Source organism: Globicephala melas, chromosome 13 (genome assembly GCF_963455315.2).
Source record: "Globicephala melas chromosome 13, mGloMel1.2, whole genome shotgun sequence".
In the NCBI taxonomy this organism is placed as follows: domain Eukaryota; kingdom Metazoa; phylum Chordata; class Mammalia; order Artiodactyla; family Delphinidae; genus Globicephala; species Globicephala melas.
In genome coordinates this window covers 66270517-66291122 of record NC_083326.1, presented here as the reverse complement: position 1 = coordinate 66291122, position 20606 = coordinate 66270517, and the positions used below count along the sequence as shown (strand labels likewise).

Here is a 20606-nt window from a genome sequence, read left to right as displayed (position 1 = left end):
AGCTTGGGTCCTGGCACAGTGTGACTTCAGGCCTAGAAGTCTCAACTTCTCTGAGCCTCAGTCTCTTCATCTGTATAATGGGCATACTCACAGCAGCCACTTCACAGGACTCTCAGCACAGTGCCTGGCATTCGAAACACTGTTACGGCTCAGGACACCCCTGGGCAGGAAGCAATTTACGCAGAAGAAAGCAAGTCTCAAAGGTTTTGGGGCCATAGCATCTGTGACAGCGAGTCCTGGTTAGGCCACTGCCTGGCTGTGTGACTGCAGGTTTGTCCCTGCCTTTCTCGGAGCACGGTTTCCTCCTCTGTACAGTGAGGGGTACAGTGGAGCTGACCTTTGAGGTCTCTTCCTGCCTGGGCCCCAAAGGGAGGCAGGCTGGGGCCTGCCCGGGCCTCAGGGGAGGGTGTCACTGGGTTTTCCCTTCAGATTAATCAGTGGCCACGTCAGTGAGCCTACAGGACAGGCTCCAGAGCCCTGCCTCCCAGTGGGGTGCCCCTCAGCGGCCTCAGAACGGAGGATGTCGGGATCCAAACCAGCAGGACAGGACAGGGCCAGCTGAGCCTTACAGACAGATGGGCCGAGGCTTTTCTCTGGGTCCCCACCCGTCTGGGGTGGGGCAGGGTGCACAGTGGGTGACAGTGGGGAGTGCAGGGTCAGGGTCCATGGGAGAAGGCGTTCCCTTCTCACTCCTTCCCTGTCAGATTGTTTCTCCCTGTCTGTCTCCATCCGGCCCCATAACCCTTTGTCTCCTGTCTCCTCACCCATCCCTCTCTGGCTGTTAGTCGCTTTCCCTCTCTGACACTGATTCTCATTTCTTTCTGTCTCCTCCATCCCCCCTCTTCCATCTTTCTCTCTGTCTCTAACTCCCCATCTTATTTTCTCTCTCCATTTCTTTCTCTATCTTTCTCTCCTCTGTCTCTCTTTACAGTTTTTCACTGAAGCCCCCCTTTTATCGTCTCTCTCTCTCTCACTCGTTCCCTCTTTCTCTGTCTCTCACATTTTTCTGTTCTTTGTTCCTGTGTGTGTGTGCGCGCGCGCGCGCGCGCGCGCGCGTGTGCACGTTTGTCTCCCTCTCTCCTAATCTTTTCTCTTCCTCCCTTCTATGTCCCTCTCCCCCTCCACACCCTGACCCCAGGCCTAGGACCCAGCGAACCCCACTCTTTCCTGTTCACATTTTCCCAGCCATGATCTCATCTGATGCTCACAACCCCTGCCCCTCCCTGGGGAGACAGGCAAGGCAGGGCTTCTCATCCCATTGTCGAGATGGATGGAGTGAAGCCCCAGAAGAGAGGTGACTTGCCCATAGTCACTTAGTGGATTGGGGAGAAGCCAGGTCAGATGTCCTCTGGCCTGTGGGGAGGGCCTCCCCTGGCTCTGGGAGATTCCCAGCTCCACAAGAGCCTCTCCAACACACGGCCTTCCTCGCCACTGCCTGGAGGGCACCCTCCCTCTGCCCAGTGGAGCTGGCCTCCTGGCCCCACCTGGAGGGCTCTCTGAAGCTCTCTGTGCCAGGAGAATGGTGCAGGCAGTGCCTAGCTCCAGAGCATTCTGTATTCGTTCAAAAACAAATAGTAACTGAGAGTCTACTATGTGCCAGACACAGGGCAAGGCCCTGGACAGAGAGAGGAGGGGAGGGGGCACAGAGGATGCTAGTGTCGCGGGATGGAGATGGAAGGCATCCCTGGGGGTAAGGGGTCTGGCAGTTCGAAGGAGCCAGGGCCTGGGTGTCGGTTGTGTCCTCTAGGAAGCTGCCACCATGACGGAGTTAGAAGTGCAAGGGATTTATGTCTATGGACATTTAGGTTGCTTCCATGTCTTGGCTATTGTAAATATTGCTGCTATGAACATTGGGGTACATGTATCTTTTTGAGTTAGAGTTCCCTCCAGATATAAGCCCAGGAGTGGAATTGCTGGATCATATGGCAACTCTATTTTTAGTTTTTTAATCAACAACTTAGTAAAATATGAATAAAAGAGAGAGGGGAGAGATGGGGACTCAGAGACACTATGGAAGCCATTCTACCTAACCAAGCAACATTAGAAACTGTGGTGGTTTGAAGATGTGCACAGTTTCTTTGATACTCTTCCCTTCACGTGGTGGAGCCTACCACCCCACCCCTCCGGTGTGAGCTGTACCTAGTCACTTGCCTCTAACAAAATGTGGCAGAAGTGACATTACTTCCTAGACTAAGTCACAAAAGTCATTATGGCTCCCTCCTTGCTCTCTCCTGGACCACTCTCTCTGGGGAGGTGGGTGACATGTCATGAGGACATTAATGAAGAGGCCTACATGGTGAGGAACTGAGGCCTCCTGTCAATAGCCATATGAGCGAATCACTTGGAAGCAGATCCTTAGGCCCTACTTAAGCCTTAGGATGAGTACACCGCCACCTGACCTTTTTCTTTTTTTGGTAACAGTTTACTGAGATATAATTCACATGCCATATAATCCACCCATTTAAAGCATACAATTTAATGGCTTTAAGTACATTCATAGTTGTACAACCATCACCACTACCTAATTCCAAACATTTTGATCATTCCAAAAAGATCCTATAACCAGTAACAGTCATTCCATCTTCCTCCCTCCCCCAGCCCCAAGTAGCCACTCATCTACTCTATGTCTCTATAGAGTCGTCTATTCTGTACATGTCATATAAAAGGGATCATGCAATATATGGCTGTTTGTGACTAGCTTCTTTCTCTTAGCATAATGTTTTCAAGGTTCATCTGTGTTGTAGCATGTATCAGTACTTCATTCCTTTTTATGACTGGATAATATTCCATTGTATGGATAGACCACATTTTGTTTATCCATTGTTCAAGCTGATGGACATTTGTACTGTTTCCACTTTTTAACTATGATGAATAATGCTTCTATAAACATTCATGTAAAAGTTTTTCTGTGGACATATGTTTTCATTTCTCTTGGGCACATACCTAAGAGTGGAATTGCTGGGTCATGTGATGACTCTAACCATTTGAGGAACTGCCAGACTGTTTCCAAAGTGGCTGCACCATTTCACATTCTCACCAGCAGTGTATGAGAATTCTGATTTCTCCACGTCCTTGCCATCCTAGTGGGTGTGAAGTGGTACCACATTGCAGTTTTTGTTTTTATTTCCCTGATGACTAATGATGTTGAACATCTTTTCATGTGCTTATTGGCCATTTGCATATTTTCTTTGAAGAAATTGGCAGACATTTTTGCTGTAACCTGGTGAGACCCTGAGCCAGAACCACTCAATTAATAAGCTACTCTTGAATTTCTAACCTTCAGAAATTATGTGAGATAATAAATGTTTGTTGTTTTGAGACACTAAGTTTGGGGATATTTATTACACAGCAATACATAACTAACACAGAAGCACTCAGGAACATGTCATGAGTGCCTACTATTAATGGTACTGAAAGTCCCAGCCAATGCAATAACACAAGAAAAAGAAATACAAATTGTCAAGTTTGGAAAGGAAGAAACAAAACTGTCATTGTTTGTAGATTGATTTTTCTACCTAGAATTTCCAGGTGTATCCAATACCTGGGGAAAACAGTGTAGTGGAATATAATAAGCCCAAGCCAGACCCAGATTGGAGTCCTAGCTTTTCTCTTACTTTCTCTGTCATCTTGGGTAAGTCTTTTTGCCTCTTTTGGCCTCATTGGTAAAATGGAGATAAGAATAGTACTTATACCATGAGGATTAATGTGAGTGTATATAAAGTGTTTAGGGACTGACATATAATAGCCTTTGACAAGTGAGATCTCCAGTTAGGAGGGGATTTGAAGGCAGGAGCCAGGCAGAATTGCAATGTGATTGATTTGATGCCCAGTTCTTAAGCTGCAGAATGTGGGCTCTTTCCATTCCCCCAACTGACTCCAGCCTGCTAGTAGGGTCCTAAGAGCCTCAGCAGATCCTTATCCACACTCTGGGTTCAACCCCTGGTTCCACTTCCCCTCACTGGGCAGCTTTGGGCAAATCACTTACCTTGGCTGAATACCCATGACATCATCTACTGATTGGAATGCTCATGCGTCCCTACTTACTCACCTTTCTTACTTCTCAGGGGGTGTGGTGAGGATCAGAGAATGGAAAAGGAGCTCACTGAGGGGAAAACCTCACAATAGGCTGCAAATAGCCCAAATGAGTCCTTCATGCAGCATGAGACCCCATCTCCAGAACTGTAGGGAAACCCGACAGCAACAAGGGGGTAGAATGGGCCCTGAAAGCCCTGTCTAGCTAGACATGGGGGCCACAACAGGCCTTGGGGTTTGAGAGAATGATGCTGAGTGCAAGATTCACACCCTTCCCGTTCAGAATGTTCTTGACATTTATATTCTCACCAAGCCCAAGTGGTAGAATTGCCTAATAAATTGTAGATGCCCAGTTAAATATGAATTTTAGAAATCAGGGAATCATTTTTAGTGTAAGTATGTGCCCCAAACACTGCAGTTATATTTTTGGTTATCTGACATTCTAATTTAACTGGGTGTCTTGTGTTTTTACCTACTATACCTGGTAACCCTACCCAGCAGTGGGGTGAGGAGAAGCAGGGCAGCAACTCTTCACCCCACTTCACACTGGAGACACAGGGAGGCTCTGCTGATTACCCACCCTTCCATCCCACCCAGGGCTCTTTGGCTGAGGTTGAAACCTGGGTTGTTTGTTGGCTGTAACTCAGAGAACTTAGCTCACATCACCTCCTTCCGTTTTGGGACTGGCCTGGCCCTTGGGGCCTGGGGAGGCCCTGGGAGTCTAACTCACTCAACAGGATGAAGAGGGCAGGTCAAGAGGCCCAGAGGGAGGTCTGACAGAAGAATTTGGCCCCTGGTAGACTAAGTAATAAATCTCCATTTTTCCAGCCAAGAACCCAAGTTTTCAAGCACTGTTTTATTTATTTATCTAAAAATTTTGGCTGTGTTGGGTCTCTGTTGCTGTGTGCTGGCTTTATCTAGCTGCAGTGAGCGGGGGCTGCTCTTTGTTGAGGTGTGCGGGCTTCTCATTGTGGTGGCTTCTCTTGTTGCAGAGCACAGGCTCTAGGCGAACGGGCTTCGGCAGTTATGGCACGCGGGCTCAGTAGTTGTGGCTCGTGGGCTCTAGAGTGCAGGCTCAGTAGTTGTGGCGCATGGGCTCAGTTGCTTTGCAGCATGTGGGATCCTCCTGGACCAGGGCTCAAACCTGTGTGCCCTGCATTGGCAGGCGGGTTCCTAACCACTGCACCACCAGGGAAGCCCTCAAGCACTGTTTTATATGTGAATTTGCCCAAGGACAGCAGCAGAGGGGAGTTAGAGCTAGGACCAGACCTTGAGCTTCTTGACACCCAGGCTCTCCTTGTTGGTCTGGGATGTGGACGAGAGGGCCCAGGGAGGAGCCCTCTCACGCCCAGACCAGAGAGATGGAAGCAGAAAGGCCTGTGGGACAGCAGAGAGGGCCCTCCCAGAAGCCCCCGATTTTGGTCCCTCCACTGCTGTCACCTAGTGGGCATCTAAAGCCAGCGCCTCCTAGGGAAACTCCTCAACAAGGAAGGCTGTCTTTGTGCCTTTCCCGTCCCTTCTGGTACCTGCCTGGTCACACTCACTGTGTGATGCTGAAAAGCCCTTTGCCTCTCTGGCTTTCATTTTCTCTCTTAGAATAAGGATTCTCCAAATGGCAGCAGGCCTAATCTTTCTAAAACACAAGACTGGAATTCCCCAGGCGGGGGGTTGGGGGGTCTCCATTAGTTAGGACTTGGCACTTTCACTGCCCAGGCCAGGGTTCAATCCCTAGTTGGGGAACTAAGATCCCGAAAGGGCACGACCAAAAAAAAAACCACACACAACCACACACAAGCCTGGCCAGGTCAGTCCCCTGACCCTCTCTGGCCTTCAAGTTGAAGCTTTTCATGACCTGCAGAATCTGGGCCTGGCTGACCTCACCAGATCCCCACTTCTCTACTCCAGCCACACAGAACTACTTTCATTTCTTCAATCACCAGGCCCTCTTAGGGCCTTTGCACATGCTGTTCCCTTTACCTAAAATACTTCCCTCTTCTTCACCTGGGCTTGTTCCTACTCATCTTTCAAGTGTTGGTTTAATCACCTCCTCCAGGAAGCCCCTCCCTGACTCCCGCAACCCAGGATGGGCTCACAGCAGGGAGGGGGTATGCTGCTGGAGTCTGGGGCACCCAAACACTGCTCAACACCCCACAGCAGCACCCCCATTCAGGACAGGGGACTGGGGGGCAGGAACTGTGGAAACTACGGGCTCAGGGTTCAAATTGACCCCATTTCCCATCCCATTCTGCCATGGTTAGGCAGTGTAAACATCAGCCAATGATTCCACCTCTCCAAATCCCAATTTTATTTTGTTTTATCTTATTTATTTATTGGCCGAGCCACACCGCACACCACTGGACAGCCAGGTAAGTCTCGAAGAGTTGTATTTTCTTTTTTGGCCATGCCATGCAGCTTGCGGAATCTTAGTTCCCCGAACAGGGATTGAACCCCGGGCTCCCTGCAGTGGAAGCATGGATTCCTAACCACTAGATCATCAGGAAATTCCCTGAGTCCCAATTTTACAGGTGAATAAGTCAGATCTGTCTACGCCAGTGCTGAACAATAAAACTCTAATGCAAGCGATGAATGTAATTTAAAATTTTCTAGTCACAGTTTAAAAAAATAAAAGAAACAGGTGAGCTTAATTTTAATGATACATTTTATGTAATCCACGTGCAAAATATTATTTCAGCATGTAATCAATACTTTTAAATTATTAACGAACTATTTTACATTCTTTGTTCATATTAAGTCTTTGAAATCAGTGTGTATTTTATATTTACAGCGCATCTAAATTTGGATTCCACATTTCAAGCGCTCAGTAGCCACATGAGGCTAGAGGGCTCTGAATTGGACAGCACGGCTCTGTCTTGATCTGTGTGGTGGTTACGCAAGTGTGTTCATATGTAAACATTCTTGCAGGGAAACACTTAAGACTTTTAACCTTTTTTGTATTCAAATTATATCTAGTCTTGAGAAAAAAAAATAATTCCCGGGTTTCTGGCCTGATCGTGGATGGACAAAGGGTGGAGCGATTTTCTGAGGTGTGGGAGCCAAGGTGACGGATGGGGTGCAGGGTGGGGGAAAATGAGAGTCTGAGGATCTTGGTCCCTTTAGGTCTTTGTTACTCCCGGGCCCTGGGAAAGTTTCCAGTCACCCAAGCAGGAGCTGTGCAAACTTCGGCTGCCCCCTGGTGGCCAGGTAGCAGGTGGCAGGCAATTGTTGACCTTGGTGCCTGGGCCTCCTCCCCACACCTGAGAGGGGGTCATGGTGTCACTCAAACTTCTCTCCTAGACCTCACAGTCCTGGCCATGGGCATCCCTTGTATCTAGGATTTCTTGATTAGCAAAAAATAAAAGTCACCATGTTAAATTTGTATTTCAGATAAATGACAAATAATTTTTTGTATAAATATGTACCATTCATTGTTTATGTAAAATTCAGATTTAACTGAGCATCCTGCATTTTATTTGGTCACCCAAGTTCTAGCTCATCCTCCAGGACTTGGAAGCACAAAATACAGTTCTACTTTGCTGTGTGACATTCGTCATATTCCTTCAGTTTCCTCCTCTGTAAAATGGCCGATAATTCTTTCCTCAATGAACTATTAAGAGGACTCACTGAGATGGGAATTTCCTGGCTGTCCAGTGGTTAGGACTCGGCGCTTTCACTGCTGGGGAGCTGGGGTTCGATCCCTGGTCGGGGAACTAAGATCCCACAAGCCATGTGGCACAGCCAAAAAAAAAAACAAAACAAACAAACAAAAAAACAGGACTCACTGATAAAAATGTAAGAGAAAAAGTCTCCTCATAATGCCTGGCACATGGTACACCCTGAGTGAATATTCCTCCCTTCCTTCCTGGGCTCCCAGAGGTGCAGGTCAGAGATGGGCTGCCAGATGAGTACCCCACATCCCTCCCCACACTGCCCAGGGTTTGGACCATGATTTCTTGGTGCCTTCTTGATTTTCCTCTCCTTCACTAGGAAACCTTCCTTGGTTTCCTAGACTTTTGTCCAAGCCTCATCTGTGTTGGGAATATTACAGAATCCTCTGGGAAGAGCCTAACTCCCAGGAATAGGGTCTTCCTTGCCCAGTTCTCAGAAGATTCCAGAATATAGTCCTGATACCATCTAGTGGCCATGTCCCTAAACAAATAATACCATCCAGACTTGAACCTGAGAAGTCAGGCTGGTTCACTCTGCCCTCGACCCAAGTGAGACGCTGTCCTCGGCCAGCAGGGCTGCCATGTTGCAGAGCCCTAGGCCAGGCCTTGGCAGAAGGCAGAAGAAACAGACCGTGAGCTGTCGTGGGGCAGAAGGATTGATGGCAGGGGTGCAGTGGACTTCAGCCCAACCTTAGAACCCATGCACAGAGAATGAGAGGAGCCTGAGGCTCAAGGTTAGGTGACATGCCTGAAGGTACACAGCAAGGATTTGCACATTTGCTCTGGGTTGGGTAACCAATGAGGCCATGCTTCTAACAGGCCCACCTCCTCCGAGGAACGGTTGGAGTTGAGGAGGACTGGGGGTGCTTCCTCTGGCTTATTCTCCATTCTGTTTGCATACATGGTCTTTCTCTCTGAGTCTCCTGGACGCATGGCAGGAGACTAACCCGAGCCTGGGGTTTGGATGGGGATGGGCCAGGCTCAGGGAACCTTCTTTCCCATGTCAGGTGAGAAGACCAAAGGAAAAAGTGATGCCATCTCCTCACCACCTACCCAAGCTGGGCTGGTTCCTGGGATCCTGGAATCTTCTCTCCCTGCATTGAACAGAGGAAACACTGAGGCCCAGAGAAGGGCAGGGATCTGTGAGCCTTAACAGATCACATAGGTCAGAAGGTCCCCTAGAATCCTTGCCTCTCCTCACCTGGCAGTTACACACCTGTGAGGCCTCAGGTCCTTAATCACAGTTTTCTCCTTCACAATAACTTGCCCTTTCCCACTATTCAACCTTCCTGGCCCCCCAAAACCCTTGACACAAGTCCCCACTCCCTCTGAGGCTCTGCAATGGCCTCCTACTTGTCTTGTGCTCCTAATCTCCACCCCTTCCCTCTGCACTCTGGAGAAGATCTGATTGCCTCTGCATGGACCCCCACTCCCCCTTGCCCCTGCCCTTTCTTTCTTTCCAGGCCCATTCCTCCCTCTGTCGCTTCATAGACCATACTCGCTGGCCCAGGGTGGCAAGGCAGCATTTTAACAGGAGGAGGTTTGTTGTCAGATTCCAAATGAACCTGATTCTTACCAGCTGTGTGGCCTTGGATATGCTGCTTAACTTCTCTGGGCCTCTAGCTCCTCTTGTGTAATAATACTTGTTTCGAAATTTGGGGGTAAGGATTAAACTGCATAAAGCCCTTAGCACTGTGTGTGACACGTTAATAAACATTCAGTAAATATTAGCTGCCATTATTCGTATGCGTGTTACTATTAGTCGGAGGAATAACTGGAGAGGAGGTGAGGGGGCGGGGGAAGGTTAGGGCTATTAACATGAGAACCCTTGGGATGCTCAGAGCAAGCAGAGGAAGACATCAGAACATTTCTATTTATTTTATTCTTCCCAACAGGAATGAATATTTTTTATTTAGCACAGTTTGCTGTAGGCATCAAATACTATTAAATCCATGCTGGGTCCTAGCAGCATAAATGCAAACATCACCAACAGGACTTCTGGGGTCTGTAAGTACCTTAATGTGATAAGCAGAGAAGATATTACTTGATATATTTTTGAAGCTGAAGTGCTTCCAAGTTTGGTAGTTCCAATTCTGTTGTCTTGGGAACATTTTTAATAGCAAGAACATGAAGAAATAAACAGTGCTGGTTCCCTTACGTTAAAGTTTCAGGAACGTTTCCAGAAGAGACCATGAGAATGACCTCATTTCTGACAAAGGAAAAGTTGAACTCTCGCCTTTAGTCTGCCTCCTGAACCCAAGAAAAGAACAAAGGGGAATACAATCAGCACGTTGTCTTAATTGGAGCTGTTGGCTTCAATATCTTTTCATAATGATGGTGCTCTGTGACTTTTCAAAGGAGGTAGCAGCTCAAGCAGGAATTTTATTTTATTTTTATTGTAGTATAGTTGATTTACAATGTTGAGTTAATTTCTGCTGTACAGCAAAGTGATTCATTTATACATATATATTATTTTTCATATTCTTTTCCGTTATACTTTAGAACAGGGTATTGAATACAGTTCCCTGTGCTATATAGTAGGACCTTGTTGTTTATCTGTCCTATATATAATAGTTTGCATCTCAAGCAGGAATTTTTCAAAGTACACTGAGAGCTCTCAGTGCTAAGCCTGTTCCATATCCTCACAACAACCTTCTGAGGTAGGAATAAATCTTTGCATTTCAACAGGTGAGGAAATGGGGGCTTCTGTAGGTGAAACTGATGTCTGAATTCACATAGCTAGTGAGCAAGGGATCTTTGAATGCTCTCCAATCAGAGACCACCAGACGCACACCCGTGGTTGAACAAGTTGAGTTTATTATTTGTTACAGCAAAGTGGGGGATGTGAACTATGAGGAATGATAGGGCATCTCAGTAACAGAGTCTTAGGAAGGACATTTAGGATTTGGGCTTGTGTGTGATAATTTGGGGGTGGGCTTAAGGAAGCAGTGTTTCCAATTAAGAAATGGGCAGAAGACCTAAATAGACATTTCTCCAAAGAAGACATACAGATGGCCAAGTAGCACATGAAAAGATGCTCCACATCACTAATTATTAGAGAAATGCCAATCAAAACTACAATGAGGTATCACCTCACATCAGTTAGAATGGCCATCATTAAACAGTCTACAAATAATACATGCTGGGGAGGGTGTGCAGAAAAGGGAACCCTCCTACACTGTTGGTGGGAATGTAAGTTGGTGCAGCCACTATGGAAGACAGTTTGGAGGTTCCTCAAAAACCTAAAAATAGAGTTACCATATAATCCAGAAATCCCACTCCTGGGCATATATCTGGAAAAGACAAAAACTCTAATTGAAAAGATATATGCACCTCAGTGTTCATGGCAGCACTATTCACAATAGCCAAGACATGGAAGCAACCTAAATGTCCATCAACAGATGAATGGATAAAGATGTGATATATATATATATACACAATAGAATATTACTCAGACATTAAAAAGAATGAAATATTGCCATTTGCAGAAACATGGATGGACCTAGAGATTATTATATTAAGTGAAGTAAGTCAGGCAGAGAAAGACAAATATTATATGCTATCACTTATACATGGAATCCAAACAAATAATACAGATCAACTTAATGAAACTGAAAGACTTACAGACAAAGAAAATAAACTTATGGTTACCAAAGGGGAAAGGGGAGGGCGAGGGATACATTAGGAGTATGGGATTAATAGATACACACCACTATATATAAAATAGATAGGGAATTCCCTGGCAGTCCAGTGGTTAGGACTCCATGCTTTCACTGCCGAGGGCCCGGGTTTGATTCCTGGTTGAGGAACTAAGATCCCACAAGCCTCACAGTGCAGCCAAAAAAATAAATAAATTCTAAAGATTTTTAAAATAAAATAAAATAAACAAAAAGGATTTACTGTATAGCACATGGAATTATATTCAATACCTTGTAATAACCTATAATGGAAAAGAATCTAAAAATAAATTAATTAATTTTTAAAAAAAGAATCTGAAACTGTACATTTGAAACTAACACAATATGGTAAATCAACTATAGTTAAATAAATAAGGAAGCCGGCTTTTATCTGGATCAGATGCTGTCTATGACGGGTACCTTGGTAAATCTTATCTAGAACGAGGGAAGACTAGACTGAGACTAAAGCTGTAATTGGTGAAGCAGCAGCAATCTCTATATGAGCTAGGTTAGGGAAATACTTGGTCATTTTTGTGCTTTGGACAATGCTCTTGCTTTGTCTGGTTCATACATGATTATGGCGAGGTCTTTATGTTGTCCTGATCCATCAGAGTCACAGAGCAGCCTTGTCTGACGTTGATGTTCTGTGTTTTGTTTTTATGCTCAACAGGAGAACACCAAAGCCTTCCTGTAAGTGCCAGGCTAGCTCCTGGGTATCAGGGGCTGCTTTTTTGTTTCTCAGAGCCTGGACTCAAATCCAGGTTCATGTGACTAGAAACATCCCTGTGTCCACAGGAATTTGAAGAGAAGTCTGGCAGATGAGGAATTTCATCTATGAGTTTATTTCATCTACTACCTTCACCCCCTACTCAGACCCAACCCCTAAGACAGTCCCTGGGATAATTGCAGGTACTTAATAAATGCTTGTTGAATTCATGAAACAACGAAGATGGGTGTTAAGCACTCCAGAGAACGGGACTTCCCTGGTGGCACAGTGGTTAAGAATGTGCCTGCCAGTGCATGGGACACGGGTTCGATCCCTGGTTGGGGAAGATCTCACATGCTGCGGAGCAATCAAGCCCGTGCACCACAACTACCGAACCTGCACTCTAGAGCCCACGAGCCACAACTACTGAAGCCTGTGCACCTGGATCCCGTGCTCCGCAGCAAGAGAAGCCATTGCATTAAGAAGCCCGTGCACCACAATGAAGGGTAGCCCCCGCTCATCCCAACTAGGGAAAGCCCACGTGCAGCGACAAAGACACAGCCAAAAATAAATTAAAAAAAAAAAAAGAAGAACTCCAGAGAACAATGTCTGGGTGCAAATTGCAGCTCTTTCACCTATCAGTATGTCATCTGAAAACTGTTAATTAAAGGATAAAATTGCATAAACTTTTAAAAGTTTTCCTTTACCCATTTGTAAAGCAGAGGTAATGATCAAAACCATTTGCAGGGCTGCTGTGAGGATCAAATTAACCATTGTTTGGTGTGTGCTTAGGTACGCTCGGTAAATGTTAGCTATTAATATTTTCAAGCCAAGTAGCCCATTAGTTTTGTGATTGTATGTTTGATATTTCTCCTGCTAGGCATGAAAGCAAAGATCTTGTCTCGTTTCCTACTGCATCACCAGTGCTCAGCACATAAATTAATGTTTGATAGGTAAATAAGTAAATTGGCTAGAACCAAGGCACTCCCCTCATTCTGGGGGTAAATTTTAATTTTTATATCATTGTCCACTGAAATAAAAATGCACAATGTGAGAGCTGTTTCAGTTTTATTTGGGGACTTACTGATGACTATAGCCCAGGGGGAAACAGCCTCTTAGATAGCTTTGAGGAACTGCTCCAAAGAGGTGGGTGAAGTTGGTTTATATGTGATTTTGGAGAATGGGTATGAGCAATCAAGCACACATCTCAGTAGAAGGTTGCTGTGAGTCACGAGGAACACATATCTCAGTTAATGACATTAGTGTCTTTCTAGGTATGAAAATATGCAAGAAATAGGGCTCCTAAAATTTTCTCCTGAAAATATCTAACCATCTGAAGACCTGTTCTGCCAGTTTTCCCAGAACAGAGAGTGCCTCATTCCTGATCTTCGCCCCTGAACTCCTTTCATTGTGTGTTGAAGGTCAGAGACTACCGTGGCTAATGACTCAATCCTTGTAGAACCGGGTGTCAAGAGACCTTCTTTAGTTGGCATCTGAAACTTAAAGAAAAGTTGCAAAAATTATGTAAGGAACTTCCATATACCTTTCACCTAGATTCACCACTTGCTTACATTTTGCCTCATTTCCTTAAATCATGCTCTCAATTTTTATACACCTGAATTTTTTTCTGAATCATTTGAAATTAAGTTGGAGACATTGTGCCCTTTTACCCCTAAATACTTCAGTGAATATTTCCTAAGAACAAGGGTGTTCTCTTAACATAACCACAATAGAAATTTTAACATTGATACCCAACCCCTAAACCACGATCCATATCCAAATTTCATCCCTTCCAGGAGGCACATAATCTTTACTTGACCTATAACTGGTGATGTTAACTCTGATCATTTTGATTCACTTGTTCTGCGAGGTTACACCTCTGTGAAATTCCTATTTTCCCTTTGCAATCAATAAGTAATTTATGGGAGACCCTTTACTGTGTAACCATCCTGTTCCTCTAGCTTTACCGTCCATTACTGATTTTCTAACTCCGTCATATCTGCTAGTTGTCATTCTACTAAAAGGAAGAATTTCCCCTTCTCCCCCATTTATTAATCACTTCTTTATTTATATCAGTAAAGAGTCATTGGGTTATAATTTTATTCAGTTATATTCTGTTACTATCATTATGTATTTTGCTCAAATTGCCCAGATTTGGCCAGTGGGATCTCCTTCAAGTTAGCTCCTGTGTCCTATGACATATTCCCATCATTCTGATTCCCATCATCCTTACACTCTGTTCCAACAAAAATGTTCCAAGCACGTCTGGGGCTTTCCATGCCCGGACTTAGGCTTTTTAAAAAGCTGCTAAACGGTCCCTGTGTTTTTCCGCTTCCTGCCAGCAGGCGGAACCTTAGAGCCCAGTATCTGGGGCTGAAGCACAGCGGCGCGGACCAACCTTTTCCGGTTGTGGACGGAAGTCGCCGGAGAGCGGCGGCTCTGAGTCAGCTGACCAGCGTACGCGTAGGAGGAATCTGAAGTCCGGCCGGCCGGACTGACCCAGCTAAGGGGCTGGCTGGACGGCCGACGGACGGACAGGCTGGGGCGCCCTCGGCGGCGTTAGCTGAGCAGAGGCAGGTACATGAGGGCTTGGGGCGGCAGGTGGGGGCCGTCCAGGTTGAGGGACGCGGGCGGGGACCGGGTTCCGCCTTCAGCAGGCCCACGGGCTGCGACATCTGAGCCCAGCAGCACAGAGACAAGAAGTCCAGCCCTGGCCCGGGCCATTCGCCCCAGAAGGGAGGTCAGGCTTGTATTGTGGTCTTTCGTCCAGTGATTACAGTTTGGGGAAACTGAGGCCCCAAGTAGGGAAAAGGCCCCCACAAGCTCTCCTTTCCAGGCAGAGACTCACTCTAACTCTGACTTCCAGTCGAGGCCGCCTCTCTCATGCGGAGGTGCTTTTAATGAGTTTGCCTCGAGTGGAGAGGCCGAGGCCCGGAAGCGCGCTGAATAGAGTTGGGCTTGGGAGTAAGAGGCCCGACTCTGAGACTTCGTCGCCGACAGCCAGTTGTGCTTCATGGGCCAAATCCTTTCCCTGTGTCGGTCCTCAGTTTCCTCATTTGTGAAACAAGGCAGTGTATCTCTAAATATGGTTCTCACAGCCTCTGCTTTGAAATACCCTACGGTGCATACTTCACAGTGCAGGACTCAAATAAGACTCATTTAGAATCTGGGTCGGAACCAGGGAAACTATATTTTGAACATGCTCCTCGGGGGTCCTCTGCATACCGATGTTTGAAGCCCACTGATCTTAAGTGTTTTCTTGCTGTGAATTCTAGATATGCATTCTTTGCTTTGAGGCAGCTGGAACTCTTTGGGGGGCGAGGGGGGTGGCTGGCGAGAATGTTTAGCCCAGAAAAGAGAGCAATGGAAGGGAAAACAAAACAATCTCATCAAAAACAGAAAAGATTGTTATGGTGAAGAGGGCTTCCACTTCATCTTTGCGGTTGAAAGAGGCAGAAACTAGGATCAATAGGTGGATTCTACAGGAAGACAAAATTTTGATTTAATAGAAGAACTTAATGCTGGCCACAGGTGACCAGCAATGGAATGGATTGCCTCCAGAGTTAGTGAACTCCCTGTCAAAGGAGTTATTAGATGGAGGTCCTTTTCAACTTGAAAGTGTCTAATTCTGAGTAGTTACTTTGAGTCTTTCTGGTGCTGTCTTCTTTTTCTGCCCTCTTTTCTTGACATCTCCATCCCCCCAGCCTACATCTCTAGAAGTGAGGCCAGTGGGTTTGAACTTTTGTCATCTCTTCCTTGTCCTGTGTACCATCCTTCTTTTCAAGGACTTTGGAATGGCCCATCTGATAAGGGCTCCTTAAATGTTTGTTGAATGAATAACTAAGCAGGGTCCCCACCCCATCAGTTTGTAGCTTACTTTCTTAGAATAACTTGGAAATGAATCTGAAGACTTTGATGAGGAGAAGCCAGTGAACTCTTTGGACTCACAGAGCTGAAGAGTATGAGTTGGAAGGAGGCTGTTCAAGCCAGCCTCCCCCAGCTCCAGGACATGAATCCCTCTTTAATCCTCTCTCCAGCAGTTTGTTGTTATAGATGTTGTGTCTACTGAGAGAGTTTTTGCAATCTGTTGGCTAATTTCATCAACATTTAAAACCAATCCTGTGATGGACTTGACTTGCCAGTTCATCCTCACATGTAATCTGCAGATAATGCTTCTAGCATATCTTTAGTTTTCTAATTAAACATCAGAGCTCCTTACTTTGTGATTTACAAAACTCCAAGCAGATCACTTTTTAGAAACCTGTTAGAATGCTTACATTGCCCTATAGAACAGAGGTTCCATATTGACCCAATCCTGCTGGAATGCCAAAAAAAGGTTGGGTTTGAGCCAAGACTTCCTGCCTGTGTTTATCTTCCTCCCTTTTTTGTTTGTGTTTCCTAGGTTGTAAAAAAAGTTGTGAAATGCTTATTCAGATATTATCCAGGCGTTGAGTAAAATGATTGTAATTTAATGGTGTCTTTAAAACTTCTCAATCTGAAATTTTCCTCTTAAAAAAGTACCTAAATCAGCATTTTAGGAAAATCGAACCAAGTAAATAAGGTTTTATTGGAACACAGCCACACCCTTTAATTTACGTACTGTTTTTGGCAACAGAGTTGCCCCAAAGACCATATGGTCTGCAAAGTCTAAGGTATTTAATGTACAGTGCTTTTCAGAAAAAAAATTGCCAACCCCCTGACCTGCTCCATGTACTTTCTTTTTTACTTTTTATTTTGAAATAATTTTAGACTTCCAGAAATAATACACAAACTTCCTGTATACTCTTTACCCAGCTTTCCCTAATGTTAACATTTACATAACCATAATAACATTGTCTAATAAATTTAACGTAAATACAGTACTACTAACTAAGCTATAGGCTTTATTTAAGTTTTGCCATTTGTCCCACTAATGTCCTTTTTCTGTTCCAGGATCCAATCCAGTTTCCCGCATTGCATTTAGTATCAAGTCTCCTTAGTCTCTTAAATCTGAGACAGTTCCTCAGCCTTTTTTGTCTTTCATGACTAAACTTTTGAAGAGAACTGGCCAATTATTTTGTAGACTGTTGCTCAAATTTATTTTTTTGAGGTAGAATTCACATATCATAAAATTCACCATTTTAAAGTGTGAATGTTCACAAAGTTATGCAACCATCACCACTGTCTTAATTCCAGAACATTTTCATCTTCCGAAGAAGCCCTGTACATGTTAGCAGTTTCTCCCTAGTCTCCCCTCTTCCCATCCCCTGGCAACCACTAATCTGGAATCACATGTATGTGGCCTTTTATGTCTGGCTTCTTTCATTAAGTGTAATGTTTTTGGGGTTCATCCATGTCATAGCATGTGTCAGTACTTCAGTCCTTTGTATGGCTGAGTAATATTCCACTGTAGGGATATACTGTGTTTTGTTTATCCATTTGTCAGTTGATTGACATTTAAGTTGTTTCTGTCTTTTAGTTGTTATGACGTGCTGCTCTGAACATTCATGTACAAATTTTTGTTTGAACATATTTTCAGTTCTCTTAAATGTGTTTACGTAGGAGTGAACTTGCTGGGTCAATGGCAACTCTATTTTTAACTTTTTGCCTGCCGAACTGTTTTCCACAGCAGCTCACCATTTTACATTTTCTTTTTAAAAAAATTTATTTATTTTTGGCTGTGTTGGGTCTTTGTTGCAGAGCACTGGTTCTAGGTACGCGGGCTTCAGTAGTTGTGGCACACAGGCTTAATTGCTCCACGGCATGTGGGATCTTCCTGGACCAGGGATTGAACCCATGTCCCCTGCATTGGCAGGCGGATTCTTAACCACTGTGCCACCAGGGAAGTCCACCATTTTACATTTTCATTAGCAATAAATGAGGATTGCATTTTCTCCACACCCTCTTCAACATTTGTTATTGTCCTTTATTATTATTATTATTTTCCACCGTAGTGGGTGTGAAGTGGCATCTCATTGTAGTTTTATTTGCATTTCCCTAAGGCTAGATGGTGTTGAACAGCTTTTCACGTGCACGTTGGTCATTTCTTCTTTGGAGAAAATGTCTATTCAAATCCTTTGCCCTTTTGTAATTGAGTTACTTGTCATCATGTATAATTTTACATGTAAATATTCAGAGTTTGCAGATCCCCTGAAGCCCCTTGAAGTAATTCATTGAGAGCTGAACTGCAAAATCTGAGGCAGTGCCAGTAACTCCGTGACCTGATGGCAGTTGGATTTGGACATGTTGAAGTGCAGAGTGAGTTGTACGTCTGACCACTCAGAGGTTGGTTCAGCCCCAACCACTGCTGACCATGCAGAGCTGGGGCGGCCATGTCAAGTGAAAGGGGTAGTACAGCATCATCCCGGATGTGATAAGACCACTAGGAGATCCTGTAATTTGGGAGCTACTCTTGTGTTTGTCTGGTCACAGGCAGGGAGTCAAGGAGTCAGTGGTAGTTGGAAATGCTCAGGACTGGTGATGGCCTTGGGCAGCTGCCTGAGGTGGCAAAGCTACCAGTGCACCCACGCTTCTCTTGACCCCAGAGCATTTGGGTCTAACTAGACTATCTTGAAGACACACATAGTCAGACACACACACCCCAGTAATTCTAATTGTGAAAGTTATATGTGCTCATATTAGACATTTTGGAAAATACAGGAACTGCCCTAGAATTTTCTGCAGCAGCTGAATCATTTTACATTCCCACCAAAAGTGCACAAGGGTTCTGATTTTTCCACCTCCTCACCAACACTTGTTTTCTGTTTGTTTGTTTTTTAAATAGTAGCCATCCTAATGGGTATGAGATGGTATCTCATAGTTTTGATTTGCATTTCCCTAATAATTAGTGATGTTGAGCATCTTTTCATGTTGTTGGCCATTCGTATATGTTCTTTGGGGAAATGTCTATTCAAGTCCTTTGCCCGTTTTTGAATTGGATTGTTCATTTTTTTGTTGTTGAGTTTTAGGAGTTCTCTATGTATTCAGGATATTGATCCCTCTGATATATGATTGGCAGATATTTTCTCCCATTCTGTGAGTTGCCTTCTTACTCTGTTCATAGTGTCTTTTTTTTTTGGCTGCGAGGCTTGCAGGATCTCAGTTCCCCAATCAGGGATTGAACCCGGGTCACAGCAGTGAAAGTGCCAAATCCTAACCGCTAGACCACCAGGGAACTCCGCTGGTCTATCTTATAAATGCTCTCTTGATGGTCCTCCTTGGGACCTCCTATTGAAAGGAGAAGTGAGATCACATTGTTTTTGTCAAGTATATGCTGATGTTATTAAAACTCTTAGAAAGTTTTCTCCTTAGTTGGTTAAACCTTGTTGACCTTATTCATTTTCTTGATACTCTACCTTTAGAGTATTTCAGAGGTCTTCAGCTCAGCCGCCAATAAAATTTGAATTAATAAGATTTTATAGAATCTGAATTTAATAAGAATTTACTGACTGTGTGAAAACAAAAGCAAAACTCTCACTTTGAAAATTTCTCTGATGACAAAGGAAGGACAGACACAATTACCCCATTTGCAGGTGAGGACCCTGCCTTAGTTGAGTTGGCAGAGCTGAGCATCAGACTAGGTCCTCTGGCTCCAGTTTTGTCCTCTCACTGTATTATACTCGAAATTTACAGCCCTTAACTAGGATCTGTCCAGTCTGAAGAGCTTCCTTTAATACAGTATTTTATCCAGTTATATTGGTTTGAATTGAAATTGGCAAATTCCCATCATTTATTGACATACATTTATTGAACATGTACTCTGTGTCAGGCACTGTGCATGTGACTCCAGGAGGTGTCTAACTAGAGTGAGCAAGACAGTTCAGTGAATAATTAATCCTCTGTGTGAGTAGCATAATCTCTAATACAGGTTGGTACTAATTTGGGGAAACCTGAACTTTTTCTGGTTGCATATCCCCGATCTTTTTTTTTCATTTGTTTAAGAGTTTTGGACAATACTTAAGAAAAAATTACTCTGAAACAGTTATGTAACATTTCCAGTTCTGAAAAACATCACTGAAGAATGTCTTGTTCTTTTAGGACACTGATTTTCTACAACTTTAGTTGGCTACATTGACTCATCTTGAGTTGTACGCTTCTAAGCACTCCTGGGCATCAGAGCCATCAGCCCATGCACATTTATGAGGTGTTCTTGAGGTGTCTAGCCCTGTGCTGAGCAAGGCATCTGGAAGCTGGGTCTGGGCTTGAGAAGATAGACACACAGACAGATCACTGAGGTACTTAAGCACATTGGCTTAGGAATTGAAAACTTTGCCTCTGACTGGCTCTGTGACCATGGGCAAGTGACCTAACTACTCTGCGCCTTAATCTAACATCCCAGGGGATGCTGAAGATGGTAAGCAGTGTTTACCTCAAAGGCAGGTTGTAACGATTAAATGAGATGATTCATGTAAAGGGCTGAGCACAGTGTTAGCTGATGTTATTTATAGTGATAATAGATACAACAAGTGCCTCCTGATTTTGACACTTTTGGGGAAAATCTGATTTTGCCCAGATCAAACTGTGTCCTGTTCTGGATTTCCTCATACA

At 44.6% G+C, this 20606-nt stretch overlaps 1 protein-coding gene across 4 annotated transcripts in view; it reads left to right on the top strand.

The window, feature by feature from the left end:
* The first annotated feature begins 14520 nt into the window (after positions 1-14520).
* LOC115855492 (E3 ubiquitin-protein ligase RNF185) overlaps positions 14521-20606 on the top strand; it is an 87585-nt gene continuing 81499 nt past the window's right edge. For 3 of the 4 annotated variants that reach the window (XM_030860845.2, XM_060310495.1, XM_030860851.2), the window contains exon 1: positions 14521-14657. The gene's annotated coding sequence lies outside the window, so the exon portion shown is untranslated. The remainder of the gene's footprint in view (positions 14658-20606) is intronic. The other variant, XM_060310496.1, reaches the window with a different exon arrangement.